At 30.6% G+C, this 17,048-nt stretch overlaps 1 non-coding gene across 1 annotated transcript; it reads left to right on the plus strand.

The window, feature by feature from the left end:
* The first annotated feature begins 1,150 nt into the window (after positions 1 to 1,150).
* LOC118347827 lies at positions 1,151 to 1,258 on the plus strand. Its single transcript, XR_004800974.1, has one exon. It is a non-coding gene; the product is annotated as a small nucleolar RNA R71 (small nucleolar RNA).
* The last annotated feature ends 15,790 nt before the right edge of the window (positions 1,259 to 17,048 follow it).

Raw genomic sequence — 17,048 nt, forward strand, 5'->3', positions numbered from 1 at the left:
AACTTGGCATATGCATGAATTTGTTTAATAGCATCAAGAAGATGAATATTAATCCGGACTTGCTTAAAAATTTCTAGGATTTCAGCATGCTGTTTTTCTTTATGCAGAGAAAGCAATCGATGTGGGAATGAGGCAAGTATGAGATATGCATTTATATTAGACTTTAATGTACTTGGCTCACCTTTATCTAGAGGAGGGTTAGCATTCTTACCTGAGTTGCTTGCCCTATGCGCAAGGATGTCCACAACCTTACCACTTCTTAGAGTTGTGATGGCTTTTACAATTTTACTGCCTTCACATTACCTCCTTCAGCATTACTCTGAGTGTGTGGATTTTGTCATTGTGGGTTGGGTTTCGATTGAGCAGGGAATTTTCCTTTCTTGGGCACTCAAAGTAGTGGTCACTCTTGTAAGTGTTCCTCTTATGTCATTGATGGCTTATGAATTTTGATTGTTTATTGTGGTCAGACTTTGCATGAATTGTTGAAGGCTAACAGTTAACCATTGTATGTAGTCCTCAACACTTTTCTTCTGCATTGGGGGGGCGGGTTGACTGGTAAACTGTGAAGGTCCTTGCCCTTATGCTAAAAAAGGAATGTACCGTGCTGGTCCCTAGGTTGATGGTGCAGGTTATTCATTTCTCCAGCTGAAGTTTGGATGACTTCTCCAACCTACATCGTATGTGTTACAATAGGGTCCAGAAAAATTTTTGAAAATCATATTTACAACATTAGATTAATCTAGCAAAACCTCCTTAAAAGCAGGAATCGTCGGGCATGCACTCGTCACATGCCCTAGATCCTCACATATGTTCCATTTTTAAGAAGTTGGTGGTAAAACATGCATCTCATTGACTTTCTTAAGCTCAATAGACTCTAACTTCTTAGAAAATTAATGCATGGCTAGCATGTAAATCATAAGCTTCTTTCAAATGGTATTTACCACCCCCATTAACAAATTTTTTATTTTCAATTCTATCATATAATTCAGAAACATCCCAAGATTAAGAATTCTCAGCCAAGTAGTCGAAATATTCAAAAGCTTGTTTAGGTTCTTTGTTAAAAAATTCACTATTGCACATTGTTTCAACGAATTGCCTCATTTTTTTATGCAACCCCTCATAGAAAAAACTGATGAACCTCCAATTCTCATATCTATGATGAGGACATGCATTTATTAAGTCTTTAAATCGTTCCCAATAGTGGTAAAATGTTTCCACATCATTTTGACCAAAATTCATGATTTGCCTTTTTATGGCATTGGTCCTGTGCATTGGGAAAAAAAATTTAGAAACTCAGTTTGCATTTCCTGCCAAGTCCCTATAGATCTAGGACTTAATGAGTTCAACCAGGTTTTAGCCTTGTCTTTTAGAGAAAATGGAAACAGTTTTAACCTAATGACTTCTTTAGTGCATGTTCGATCCATGAAGGTAGAACATACTTCCTCAAATTCTTTGATATGCAAATAGGGATTTTCAGATTCTATGCTATGAAAATGTGGCAGCAATGGAATCATCCCAGGTTTGAAGCTAAAGTTGTTTGCATTAAAAGGTTGAATGATGCAAGAAGGTGGACTGCTCCTAACAGGCTGCAAATACTCTCTAAGTGTTTTATTTTGATTTACCATTTTTCCATCATGATGATCATTTTCAACCATGATACTATGAATGTCAGATGATGATTCAAGTGAGATGGATACAAAATTTGAAGATGTTAATGATTCTGCCCTAACCAGCTGAGATGTGTGGTCTAGTCCAACCAGACATACAAACAAGGGTAGAAAATAAGAGAAAAAGAAAAGCAAACAAATAAAATGGAAGAGAGCACATATCACCCAACCTATGAAGAGGTTCACAGCTCCACAAACATCCTCTCAGCAGTAAGAAAATGTTCTAATAACACCAATTGTCCCCGACAATGATGCCAAAAACTTGATGATCTCCAAAATATCACTCCCAAGTGTAGAAGTGGATCAACTGTAATAAAAGGCAACCCAAGGTCATTTCCTCAGGAACAAGAGTGTCTCAAACAATTCAATGCCTCAAGAATTTAGAAGTCAAGATTAAAAAAGAAGTTAGACATCCAGTCAAGTGGAAAATCTCTATTGGTACGAAAATGGACATTAGATCAAGGGATTGTTAGCAAAGAGCTATCTACTGTCATTGAAACGTATGGTTGTGCATGGAGGATTTCAGATTTAAAATTGTTGGATTAAACAGTAAAAGCTAAGACTCAAGAAGATAAAGCAATCAAAGTAAATTAAATTGTAATTTCAACTTCACCAAATTAAGATCATGAAAACATTTAAGTTTTGAAGACAAAAGAAAATACAGAGACAATTTATCAAACACTTGAGTTGCAGGTTAAGACTTCCTCTGATTCAACACTCCACAAGGACTTCTAGGTACTACTCGTCCATTACTAACCCAATCGAGGCATTAATAACATGGAATTTAACAAATATATGTTCAGTGTTTTGGGCCAATACTTTAAAAATTCCTCACAATAGCATCAACCAGTTTATTTTAACATTCGGCTGAAAGAAACCTTGATTAATTCAAGGTTTTGTTGTGCCTTATGTCAATAACAAAACAAGAGCAAGCGAATCCTTCGAACTCCCAATTTTAGAATCCGGTTTTTGACAAAGTGAAGCATGAAAATCAACAATTATAGAAATCCAGCAGACGTTGAAAACAAATGGAAGCTTTTACCGCAACCCAAACTTCGAAATTAGCCTAGTTTCGGAATTAGCCTAACTTCACCATTGCGAATATGGAAAATCAACAAAATAAAAACCTAAAAAGTTTTGATATTTCACCCCGTAATGTAAAAACAAAAATCAAACTTTTGCTCCCAACTGAGGCCCTTTCTCTGGTACCTCCTCCTTTTTATACCCATTTCCAAGATCTCTTTCTCTCTCTATGCCACTGATTTTCCTTCCTCCATGCTCTGCTCCGGTAACCATTTCTCTCTCCTTTTTCTCCCTCTTCTCTTGCTTTTCGTATCCTCTGTCTAGAATCTTCCCTTCTTTTCCTTTGAGTTAGCATACGTGGGCCTCAACATATAATACATACATAAAGTCAACTCCTGATTTGTTCAAGTCCTTAAAATTGAGCCCAATTCTATTCATTTAATGGGTAAATAGTCTTTTTACATGCCACTAGCCCAACTGTTATATATTGTTTATTAATACCCTTTTTAACAAGTAAAACTCATTCAACCAAGTATATTAAGAGTATCTATAACAACATAATTTCCCATTTATCAGTAATTGTCCAGTCTGAAGAAGTGTATATTTGAACTGGATCAAAAATTTTGGTCTACCCATTTTCCATCTCCAGATCGGACCGGTGGAACCTTTAGACCAGACCAGACCATTATCTATTGGTCCAATCAGTTCATTCAGTTTGGGTTTATGCAAAATGGGTGAATTTTTTTTGTTGAAGGTCCAAGTTACCAATAAACATTGTTAAATGCCCAACTTTCCATATTAACTAGCAAGATTTTTCTTCATTTTCTTTCTTAACAAATAAATTAAAGTATATAAATTATATAAAATAATAAAATTAAAATTAAGAGAGTTTTTTAATATGGATTATCTAACTAACTCATTAATAAAATCATTCATTATAATTATATTAATGATGTTAATAATTACTAACTTAGTACTCAATAGTGTGTGTATGAATTAATAATTATGATAGTTGATACATAATGACCTATATTAAAATTATAAATATTTTATATATGGTTAATGAATAATTGGTCCATGTATACTTCATACTTGTAACTTAGGTATTTTACAAAAAATATACCTAACTATTTTAATTAGGTGTAGATACTAGAGTATGTATCATTGCATATAATATAATGATTTATCATTTAATATATCAGTTAATTATTAATAGCATATTAGTTAAGAGTAATACTAGATACAGTCATTAGTTGTGCATGCACCACGTATTCCTTTAAAAAAAAAGTAGGGTGTACCATTAAAAATTTAATTTTTTCGTGTGGATCCCATATTTACTTATTTTTTTCAAAAGAAGTATGTAACGCTTCCGCATTTTATGACTGCAAATATCATTTGTCATTAATTAATAGTTAATAACATATTTAATATTTTGAGCTTTGCTACTCATCATCCCCACATATCACACTTATTTTTTTTAAAAAAAAATTGGTTTTATTATTTTTAAACTAATTAAGTTATTCTACTCATTATCCATACACTACACACTTGGTAAGAAAAATAAATAAATAAATTATGTGTGGTGTGTGATGTGAGGATGATGAGTAGAACTTTTCTTAACATTTTATATGGTCAATACTCATAGTTTAGATGAAAATTATACAATTAAGTATACAACTACTATATAAAATACTATATAAAAATTATTAAAAAATGACTATATATGTAGTTTGTTGGTCCAGTCTAGTCCAGGGTGAGAAAAACATACTCAAAGATCGAATCGAAAATTGAGAATTCTAACATTATGGGACCGAGATCGATCGGTAAGGTTATCGATCCTTGATCTCGGTCCAGTCCAACCAAAACCTTTCGATCCAGTTGGATTTTCTAGTCTAGACCGATAAACTTACACCCCTAATTGCCACTCCTTGCCTGTTCGTACTCGCTAAATGAACAAGTGCATTGTTGAACCCATCTTTCGGGAGTCACCCAATCAGAAGTAAATACAATCCATATAAAAATTAGGCAAAAGTGAATTGGAGATTAAGAATTGGTTTGTGTGCACCTGACTATAGGTTTGAGTGCATCTAGATGCACTCAAGGCTCGAGCATGGATCCCTGCACCTTGAGATCCATGACGAGAGAAAAAAGAACAAGAGGAAAAAAAGAAGGAGAGGAGAAGAATAGGAAGAAGAGAGGAGAAGAAGAGTAAGGGACCTTTATTTTCCTGATTGACTAGTTTCGTTTCTGCTTATATATTATCTATATACAAGAAAATTATACTTGGCCTCATGATCTTGCATCCTCAAAGTTACCATTCAGGTATTTTAACTTTTTTCTCTTAATGGTTAAAGAAATGATGATTAGTGAAATTGTGTAATTGTTTTTAAATGTTTAAAGATGTTTAAAAAATATTTGAAAGAAAAATAAGAAAAAAGTGCAATTGCACTAGTAGTAAGTTTGAGGGGTCAAAATCATGGGGTTAAGTAGCAGCACCCATATATACATATAAATATGGTGGACAAATTTATTATCAAGTGGATGGTTATTCCACTTGTAACTTGTCCGATTACTCAGAAATTTGTTTTAAATCCATCCTTCTAGCCCGTGATAGGGAGCGGGATGGGTTCAAGTGACCTGGTTTCTAGCCCTTTTTAAAGATATTAGATTTCTTATTTGAATGTTGAGATAAAATGAGATGAGAAATCTATTAACAATAGTTGAATGATTTGTAAATAATAATGAAATGATTTGAATTAAAATATTTTATGGAGTTTTAGGAAAGGAGAAAGTAAAAGTTGAATAAAAATATTTTAAAGTTATAATATTATTATAATATAATTTTTGTTTTGAAATTTGAAAAAGTTGAATTGTTTTTTGTGTTTTGTTTGAAAGTTTGAGAAAGTTGTAATTATTAGACAATGATTAGATGAAAAAATTAAAATTTTAAAATTAAAAAGTATTTATGTTTGAGTGATATTTGGACGTTCAGATGAGATGATATCATCTAAAATTAAAATCCTAGATTAATCTAAATGAGATGAGACTAGTCTAGAGAGCAAAATAGAACCCTAGATTAACTAGGGTGTATCAAAGATGGTGGATTTTTATATCTTCCAAGCATTTTTCTTCTCTTTCCCCAAAAATTCACCATAAAAAAACTGATGGTGCTAGGTAGAAGATACTATGATAAGCCAAGTATGGAAGGTCCTTGCCCTTGGCCTGTATATGAAAATCACTCAGCTTGGAGAAAGTCTTTACTCTTGTTGTTGCTACCATCACCATCAATTACATAAAAAAATAAATAAATAATAAAAACAAAAATTATTGTCCTTCAATTTTTAACCATTTTTTTCTTCAATATTAGCCACCTCCTCACTTAATGGTTGGGGCACGCAGGATTGTACTCTTGGATCACTATTCCTTTAATCTAATAAGAAAGAATTCCGAGGCTATTAAGACATGGAATAATGGAAATGCAGGTCTTTAATCAACAAAATCGATGTTTTTATTTAATCATTGCATACTCATTATAACTTTCCTAATTTTTCAAATAAAATATAAAAACTTATAATATTTTTAAATTTCAAAACAAAATAATATTAAAATTTATATTTAAACAATTTTTTAACTTTATAATATTTTTATTTAACTTTTTTTCTTTAATTTTTCAAATTTAATAAAATATCTTAACACAAATTATTTCATTACTATTCACAAACTATTAACATAATTCTTATAGAATTTTGTTACAAATCAGTAACTGTTCACATTACATACCCTATACATGATGTAAAAATTTATTTTTTATAAGATGTGAAAATATTTTTTATAAGATGTATAAATATTTTTTATAAGATGTGAAATATAAGATGATAAATAATAATTAATAAAAAAAAATTCCTTCTTATATCATTTCATTATACAAGCATGCCAAGCTGTCGGATAAAGAGCAAAGGATGTACAAAGTCTTATTAAATGATCTGCTGTATGCTTTTTCGACATTCAATGCAAGTTTCTTTAAGATACTCACTTTCTTGGGCTTTTCGTAGTTTCGATTGGGCTTGTATTGTAGCATTATTATTCATAAATTTCTCACACAATACACTATAATTTATTTTTTATTTTTTATTTTTTTAAGTTTTTTTTAATTTTTTTTGTTTTATTCTTCTTAAAAAAATTAAATTATTCTACTTATCATCTATATACTATATATTTAATAAAAGAAAAAAATTATAAAAAAGATGGTGTGTAGTATATAAAGCTTATGAATAGATTTTTTCTGATACGGCCCAACCCAATTAGCAATAACAGCAACCAAATCCTGAATTGAACGTACCAAACCCATTACCCACTGTGTCTCAGGGTACGTTTGGGTAATGAGAATACTTGAAAAGTGTTGAGAATGTTTGTGAATAGTTATGAGTAGAGATTGTAGTGAGTTTGTGGATCCCATTGAAAGTATTTTGAGTTGTTTGGATGTGTGAAGTATGTTGAGTTGTTGACTTTTGGGTAGATAGTTGAAAAATGTATGGATCTCATAAATATTATAGTGATTTTATTTTTAATAATAAATATTATAATGATTTTTTAATATTAATAAATATTGTAGTGATTTTATTTTATTTTTATATATAATAATGGTAAATATTATAATGATTTTATTTTTAATTTATATATAATAGTGATAAATATTATAATGATTTTATTTATATATATATAATAGTGATAAATATTATAGAAATGTTATTTTTATTTATATATTATAGTGATTTTATTTTTTATTTATATATTATAGTATTTTATTTTTTATTTATATATAATAGTGATTTTATTTTTTATTTATATATTTTAGTGATTTTATTTTTTATTTATATATTATAGCGATTTTATTTTTTTATTTATATATGATAGCGATTTTATTTTTTATTTATATATTATAGTGATTTTATTTTTTATTTATATATTATAGCGATTTTATTTTTTATTTATATAACAGTGATAAATATTTTTTATTTATATATTATAGTGATTTTATTTTTTATTTATATATTGTAGTGATTTTATTTTTTATTTATATATGATAGTGATTTTATTTTTTATTTATATATAATAGTGATAAATATTTTTTATTTATATATTATAGTGATTTTTTTTATTTATATTTAATAGTAATAAATATTATAGTGATTTTATTTTTTATTTATATATAATAGTGATAAGTATTATAGAATATTTGTGAATAGTTATAAGTAGAGATTGAAGTGAGTTTGTGGGTCCTATTGAAAGTATTTTAAGTTGTTTGACATGTGAACTATTTTTAAAAATACGAAAATACTTGAAAAGTATTGGGAAGACTTTGGTAGCCAAACATAACCTCAGACTCTCAGTGTTGTATATGTATTAATTTAGGCCTTATTGATTTGTGAACACGAAAAAAAAAAAAAAACATAATTAATAGTCTTTGGATGTAGGCCACCTGGTAGAGCAATCAGGAATCTAGTACGTACATGAATTCAAAAAACGAACAACAATAATATTAATGGTTACCATGTGCTAGCTTTTAAGCCATAGGAATTCTACAGAAGGGTGGAAAGATTCAAAAGATAGGCCGCCAGCTTGGAATCCTCAAAAACTGTGAAAGAAATTAGAAAATATATATGGAAGCAAAGGAGGAAGGAGTGCCACATCCCCCACTTGTCCACCATCCACGTTTCCTGCTCTGATCTCCCTCTTTACTCATAAATTATTCACTAATCAAACACTTTAATTTAATTCCCACATTAATTAATATTTAAACCCTGATCTTGAGAGATACCGACTTAGCTGCTGTTGGAAAGATCTTTTGCTTTAGATGGAGTATGGAGGATAACCCTACTACTTTATATCATGTTTTGTGTTGTAGGTTTGTTGGTCATGTGGATACTTTAACTAGCTTTAGAGAAAGTCAGAAAACTCATTTTAGTCTAATTATTTTATTAAAAAGAATTATTACAAAAATGAAAAGATTACACAAAATAAACTCACAAACTGATATAATTTTATAGAATCATTTGAATTTACTTTATAATAAAAGTAACTTTATAATTTGACATACCATATTAAATCACACCAGTTTATGAATTTATTTTTATAATATAATCTTTTGTATTAAAATATTTTTCTTTATTAAATATAAAGAATTAAAAACTATATATATATATACACACATCTTCTTTAAGTATTTGACCTACATGACTTTCTTTAATTTACCAATGAATTACGTTTTGTGGGGTGTTGTTACTAATTGTTACCCACAAAATTAGAAAGTTGCATGTGGGGTAGGTTAATCATGCAGTATCCTTTCTTCTAGCTAGCTTCTAAGAATCCCACGTGGCACCACACATATGGTGGTGGTGTATGAATTAATGGCACGTAGGGCTAGTGCAACCCTAGCTAAACCTTGGAGTTAGAGCTCCATATATATATATATATATATATATATGTATGTCATGTAGGACGCTTAGGTCATAATTCATGACCTTGATAATGCCCCTAATTAAGGCGTAATTTAAGGGTTGTGGAAATCAAAGTAAATTAATAAATTAAAAGAAAGCTAAATTAATTGATTAAATCATGTCGCACGTACAACCATGCCTGCATGCCTTTGGTTGGAATACTATGATCATATTATTGCATGGGTATGAACTTTTGTTAATTTAATTAGCACATACCTAGAGAAAAGCGTGAAGAGTTGGAAGTATGGGAGGAGGGAAACATGGAAGGATACTGTATACGGCTTATACAACACAAACAAAATTGACTTCAATCTAACAACAGAAAACCCATTAATAATTAATATTACATTTATATATATATATATATATATATAATCACACACATCCCTAGCTATATATGTGCTTGTATATATATATATTACTACTTATAATATAATATAATATGAAATAGAAATAATAATAATAATAATAATAATAAACTTGAGAAGGGGGGGCCTATCCATGATATATAGTCATATATATAGTGCACAGGGTCCTATACTAGTAGACAGTATTTTTTTATTTATTTTTTAAATTGATTGGTGGCATAGTCATGTAATATTAGCTGTCGGAAACATATTGTAGTTTAATGTTTTGCACTTTGGCTTTTATGTTTGTGAGAATTGATGCTTTATATTTACTTTTAGGGAAAGGCAATATTATTAATGGACCTACATTAAAAATATATACTTGTTATAAGTTTGTTTAGAGGAATATTAAATAGAACATGATAAACCCTAGCAGGCTCTGAAAAGGCCGGTTCTCAATTGCAATATTAAGAAAGGTATCAGACTGAGTATATAACCCCACTAATAATATTCTAAACCAAAAGAGGAAAATAATTTATCATGTACATGCAACCATGATGAATTCTAGCTAGCTAATTAATAGCATTAATTAAGAACATTTGAGATCATGTAATTAATTAACTGATCTAATAATTAAACGAGAATAATTATATCACGATATATATTTAGAGAGTAAATTATCTGATATGTCGGTACCGTGGTGTTGATTAATTAACATGGTTTTTCAAATCTTATAGTTAATTTATCATTAGATATCCCTAGGGTATATATTTACTCTATATATTCATGTTAATCTTCTAATTAGAAAAAGGTATTAAAATGGAAGTATATATAGGCCAGCCATTCAAGATGATGATCTGTAATATGAAACTAGGAAAACCAATTGTTAGTTAGATGTGGTACATTTGCATACCACATGCATGCTAAGGAAGATGATTCCAAATGTGCTTACATGATCATGTTCATCATGAAGGATTATTTAATTTATTTTTAGCATCTTCCTCATGAATCAAGGGAGGCAGATAGCTTTGATTAGCTAAACTAAGTGTGAAATCTTAATCTCCAATTAGCAGCTAGCTGTTCATCATCATCATCAACAACAACAATTAGCATCTAATTAAAGAGGAGTTGGAAGTTGGGAAACATGGGTTGGAAGTGTCGGGATAAAGATGACACCCATTAATTTATGCAGGCCAATTAATTAATTTGGGGTACTTGATTTATTTAATTAGTCAATTAGGACCACATTATATATATTAAAGTACTCCAAAACAACTCAAAAGGCAAATGAAAGAATCCCCTCCATGCCATGCGCATGATCTTGATCTTCATGATCAACCAACCTTTGCTCTTAATTTCTTCCCTTAAATATTCACAAAGATCATGACACGATTAAGTACTACTTTAGCTGCCAGCTTAACTCTGAGCTTTAATTAAAATAATCTCCCTCTCTCTCTCTCTCTCTCTCTCTCTCTAGTTTCATCCTTATCCACCCTTCATCCTTGCTATATATAAATTATAATATATATACTACCTATTGTCTTTACATTAATTAAACTTCGTTGGCTTGAAAAATACCTGGCTGGGTTCTTGAATTTGAAGCCTGCAGCTACATCAAACAGATCGCTATTGATGTAAAAGTCTAGCTGCCACATCAGTGACTCCTACATCAATTAATCAGCATAAACAAAACGTATTTTATAACTAGAATATTGGATCTTACAATAAATACTATTTTTAGATATGCACTAATTATAACTTATAAACAACAAAACTGATCATGATTCGAAATGGCTTACCCTTCAAGAGGAGTCGATCTAGCCAACTTCGTCTGAGCGCTCATGCCATGGCAAATTAAGCAAAGACAGCCTTTGGTATCAGTACTACTTTGTCCATTTCCCTGGTTGAAACGTCGACCCATATAGCAACTAAAAGCTCATAAATAAATATTGGACCACACGTACTAAACAACACAACACAAATATCAAACCCAATCAGTGCTCCAAACTTCTCTGACATCTTCCTCGCTCATACCCCACCACCTTTCCCATGACAACTCCAGGCCAGCAGCATTAGCTAGCTTTTCTCCTCGGGTACATTATCTGAACATCGAAAACTCTCCACGTGTAGCGATGGGATTCATAACCTATATGGACATAAAGAGCCTGCATACATATTGCTGTTTCAGTCCTACCCCAGTTTATGTGCTTACAATGATGAAAGAGAGAGAGAGAGAGTGAGTGACTCTCCTATAATTCAAGGGCTGGCAGAGCAGATGCATGCACTCACAGAATATAGCGCTAAAGCAAAGCTAGCAAATAATTGTACGTACAAACCTATGAGGCAATATTCTTCCAAGAACACCATAATGACTTCTTTTTTCTAGATAAAGCTGTATGCACAAGGAAAATGGGAATGACATGTTGATTACCGTATAACAAAGCTGGTTTGAAAACTCTCTCTCTTTTTATTTTTTTTCCCACCACCTTAAATGTGAGATAAAATCTTGTATATAATATTTGCCATTTTTAGAGAGTTTGTGAAGAAACATTATCAGTTGTCTTGGAGGAACAGATTTTTTTTTTTTTTTTTTTTTTTCTATCCCATTCATAAAGTTCAAATATGCTCATATAAAATTCTTAAAACCGTCCATTTTTGCTTTCTTATTTGACAGAAAGGGGTATATATGGCATGCATTATTAATGGTCCATTTAACACCACGTACATGAAGGACAACTTGTAATTGAAAGGGAAAAGTACAATATGATCACTTTACACCTTTGAACTATATATTTATAAGAGTTTTATACTTTATACTCAACCATCAAAACTCATTGCAACTTCAAACTATAACAAACTGATACTTTTGATCATGTCCCAATTGAATTATAGTCGTCGACGTTGATCGATCAGCTAGATGAAAGAAAAACTAGATCATGAACCAACACATGACTATATGTTGATCGTCAAATCTTAATAAAGAATGCAAAATGTCCATTTTTAATATATATATATAGTCTTAGGATTCAAATTGTCACTTATAATAGTTTCAGATCAAAATTGCAAAATAAGAGGACGTACACAGATTTTCTTTCTCATTGAAAATATAAATATTACGTACAAAGCTGGCCGATATATATATATGTAATATAGAAAACAAAATAGTATATATGTTTCATTTTCTCATGTCTCATCTAATTTGAAATGAAATGAAAATGACGTATGGAGTATGGAGTGAATGAGAGATGCATGGCGATCGACTTGGGTTAATTGGTGCATGAAGGGGCCCCCTGGCCCCGGATCGAGTGGTTAATTGGTGCATGAAGGGGCCCCCGGGCCACGGATGGAGTAGTCATAGCTCTGAGAGAGAGAGAGAGAGAGAGAGATCATGTAATTGGTGGGCAGGCGTGCCGTGCAAACTGTCTACCCCAAGCTTAACTCCACACGTGGATGGATAGAATATGTGGTCCAAAGGGAAACTTTGTGGGGGTGGTGACACGCGTACATTCTTTTGTTTTTTGTTTTTCCCATGTGTTGCTCCCCATGTGCCTCTTTCTTCCTCTTCCTTCTTTCCTTCCTTCCCCTCAGAACCTAACCTCATGTCTTTTTCACTCTTTCTCAATGCTTGGTTTTCTTCTTCTTCAGCTTGGTCCACCTCCCATGGACTTGGCTCTACTACTTTCAGCTTCCGACATTTCCCTCAACCACCTTTTGTCTTTTCTTTTGTTTATTCACCATTTCTAGCTTGTTTATATATATCGGCCTCTGGTACTTGCTAAATCATTTCGATCTACTTAGATGCAGATGATCTCCTATGTATATTAATATATATATATATATATATAATATGTTCTTCATTTCGTTTTTATTGATTCAATATTTTAATTAATTTTGGGGAGGATTAATTAATGATAATTTTACAATAATCACATGTTTGCGTTTGTCGGATTTGTATTTTTAAGTTTTCTAACTATCAAAATTCTGCAACGTACTTATTATAGCGAGAAAGATATAGATAGACGCATAAATAAATCTTACAATATTTAATAATGGATGTAAACGTCCCATCTCTCTAAAATTGGTGCAAATTAAACATGCAGCAAGAAGGTATATTACAAGAATAATGAATATTTATGATAGAATATTATTTGCGATAAGAATAACTATTTACGATGAAAATAAATTTATTTTAATAAAAAATCAAATAATTGATCATAAATAAATAATTTTTTTATAATACATAATTTGTATTACTATATACACCGATATGTCATTATAAGAAAAATAAGTTTTTGTAGTCATTTAATTGAGGTGAAAAGATTATTTGTAATCAAAATAGACTGATTTTAATTATAAATAATTATTTTGTTAGAATTAACTAATTATAAATAAATAATTTTTTTTATAGCGTGTAAAAGCTATGGACGCAGCCACGTACATAATATGCAAACAGAATCCTTTTAAGAAAAGAATCAATCAATAATTAATATTCCACTTCCAGTACTGAATTTTTTTAGTAGAAATATTATAAACAATTAGAAAAGCAAAACCTCCAAGACTTTCTACTTTTACGAGACCTGGGCCTTCAGTCTTTAATTTGTAATAATAATTAATATTAATTAATTTCTCCATAAATCTCTAGATCATCTGTCTCCCCCCATAATTCATCACCAGCTTGTCCAATTAATGCAGTTTATAATATATATGGTACTTACTAAGTTAGCTCTTTAATATATAATTAATTAAATCGTACGTGTGATCATATTTTGGGCAGGCCGTTGTGTCTATTAATTAGTTGTTTAATCTGGACCGTTTATATATATATATATATATATATATATATAATAAGATAGCCGCCCTTGGTCTACCAGATTAATTTTGACCATAGCTTGAATTGAAAAGTCTAACATGCCCAAATTTTGACCCAACCGGCTTAGACAGCTTGAAAGTTATTAGGCATGATACTTACTTTAGTCATAAAATTTCGTTGATTTTTAAATTATTCATATAAACATTAATTTTTAATAACATATATATATATAGCATTCTTATGATCACTCGCATCCATCCTTAAGAATCATTAATATCTCCTAAAATTTACCGACATGGCCCTATATATATATATATATTAATTACCTCATGGCCTTGTGTTTAAAAACAAAATTCGCATTGCCAAAGGCTTGTAGCTTGATTGACATAACTCACAACTTCCAAAAAGGAGGTTTGGAGTTCGAAATCCTCCTCTTACACTCAAAAAAAAAAAACAAAAACAAAAACAAAACAAAACATAAACAAAATTGGCACATTTTGTTTTGCTAGTTTTGTTTTTTCGATTTTGTGGTTTTTTTTTTCATTAATTATTTGCCCTTTCATGAGCTCCCAATTGCCTTTTCGTGAGTTCCATACAGATCGAAGCTTTAATTAATCACGCCTTTGTTTGTCGAAGTTGCTAGCTTGAATATTCCCGGAAAGTTAGTCAAGGCACACAAACCTCATGTCTAGATGGGACGAAAGGTGCTCGTGATGTTCTGTCATGGGCAGAAAACAAGGAAAAGTTGTGCTCAGTGTTGCACTTGTCATCCCTATATCTATCTCCTGAAATATAACCTAAAATGGAACTTGTCTCCTCTTGCTCTCATCCTTATCAATCCATGAGTTTTATTTTGTTAACAAAAAATTAAAAAAATTACATTATCATAAAGAATTAAATTTATATAATTACATCGATCATCATGAGTTTTATTACTTACAAGTTGATCGATATATATTATTATTGAGGAATAATCTCACATTGTCTATGGAAAAGGTCTTGGAGATATTTATAAAGAATAAACAATCATATCTTGTGGAACCGATTTTATGAGATGAATTAGGCCCGTGATACTTACCACATGACAAGTTTTAGAAAAAAAATACCGGTCTACACATGAGGGAGGGTGTAAAAGAATAATCTCACATTGTCTGTGGCATGGACAAGGTCTTAGGCAAGTTTATAAGGAATGAACAATTGTGAAACATGTTTTATGATATGAGTTAGACCTGTGAATTTCTTCATGTGATCTGATTGGCATAAACTCACAACCTCCAAAATAGAAGTCTTGAGTTCAAATCCTAACTCTACATTTTACCCATTTAATTAAATATTTCACGTGTTGGACCTACTCATTGAGGAAGAAACTAACACACACATGAGGGAGAGTGTAAGAATATAATACAAATAATAAAACCTATATTTTCTCATCAGCTTAAACTTTTGAGACAAGTGGTGATTTCATAAATATGAACACACATATATGCCATTTATTGTGGAACCCATCAAACATTAATACTATAATATTATAGTACCAACTAATTAATCTGAAAGATTTTTATATTACTCGCGTATTTGATATGTCAATAAACAAGCTTGTATATAGATTTTTTTTTTTTTTTTATAAATTATTGAAAACTTATTTCGGCTAACAAACTCATGATGTTTATCAGTACTATTTTTTCATATATAAATATATCTGTGGATGAGTGACGACACGGACATATTTCTTCATTCTAACTTCATTCCAATAGACATCCATCTTTGTCACATGATATGGATAACACATACTTTAGTTCAATGGATAAAACTTTGTACATTATAGGGAAAGTAGTACAAGTTTATCACAACCCAACTAATTATCCTACCATTGCGAAAACTGGGGAATCTGATCAGCAGTCATCATGTATCCAATAAGGGTAGAGTATATCACTTGCATTGTTTACACAAGAGGCTAAGTTATTTCCCAAATGGCATGGGTCTGATCGATCGAGCAGCCCAAAGGCATGTACGTCAACAATGACGATATTTGCACTGTCCTCATCATGTGCTCCAACACACCCTCAATATAATTTTTTTTTTCTTTTTATATGTCTTCTGTCTCTCTCATCACTCCATTATCTCCCTTCCTTTCTTTTCATCCTGTTTAACTAGGGTTTATATAATAATAGGTTCAGTACTGGGGTTTCCCGAATTAACTTGTTAAGAACGTCGTAGTAGTACTTCTTTTATATTATAATATATATTGTTTTTGAGGTTAAATACTTTTTACATTTTCTTCGCCCATCTCGAGCCACGCATGATCAGGACATATGAGATGGATAGAAATAGTGGAAAAGCCAGAGCATTAGCATTGGATTCATCATTTTTATCTTTAAAATTTGATGAAAAGTACATATTTTTCATAAATCCAAAATCTCTCTATCCATAATCTCATATTGGATTAACCATTAGATTCATCAAAATAATAATATAATATTATTTCGTTAATAATAATATTTTTAATTTATTTTTTTCATATTTGACAATTACACTAACTATATGTTAATTAATAATTTAATTTAATATTTAAATTATTATTTCCTAACTTAAATATATTGTGGCTCAAAATTGGAAAATAATAATTTAAATAAATAAAATAATGGTTATAGAGTGTGAATAGTGAGTCTTCAAATTTGAAGATGAAGATAAATGTACTGTAGCT

This window comes from Juglans regia, chromosome 2 (genome assembly GCF_001411555.2).
Source record: "Juglans regia cultivar Chandler chromosome 2, Walnut 2.0, whole genome shotgun sequence".
Classification (NCBI taxonomy): Eukaryota; Viridiplantae; Streptophyta; class Magnoliopsida; order Fagales; family Juglandaceae; genus Juglans; species Juglans regia.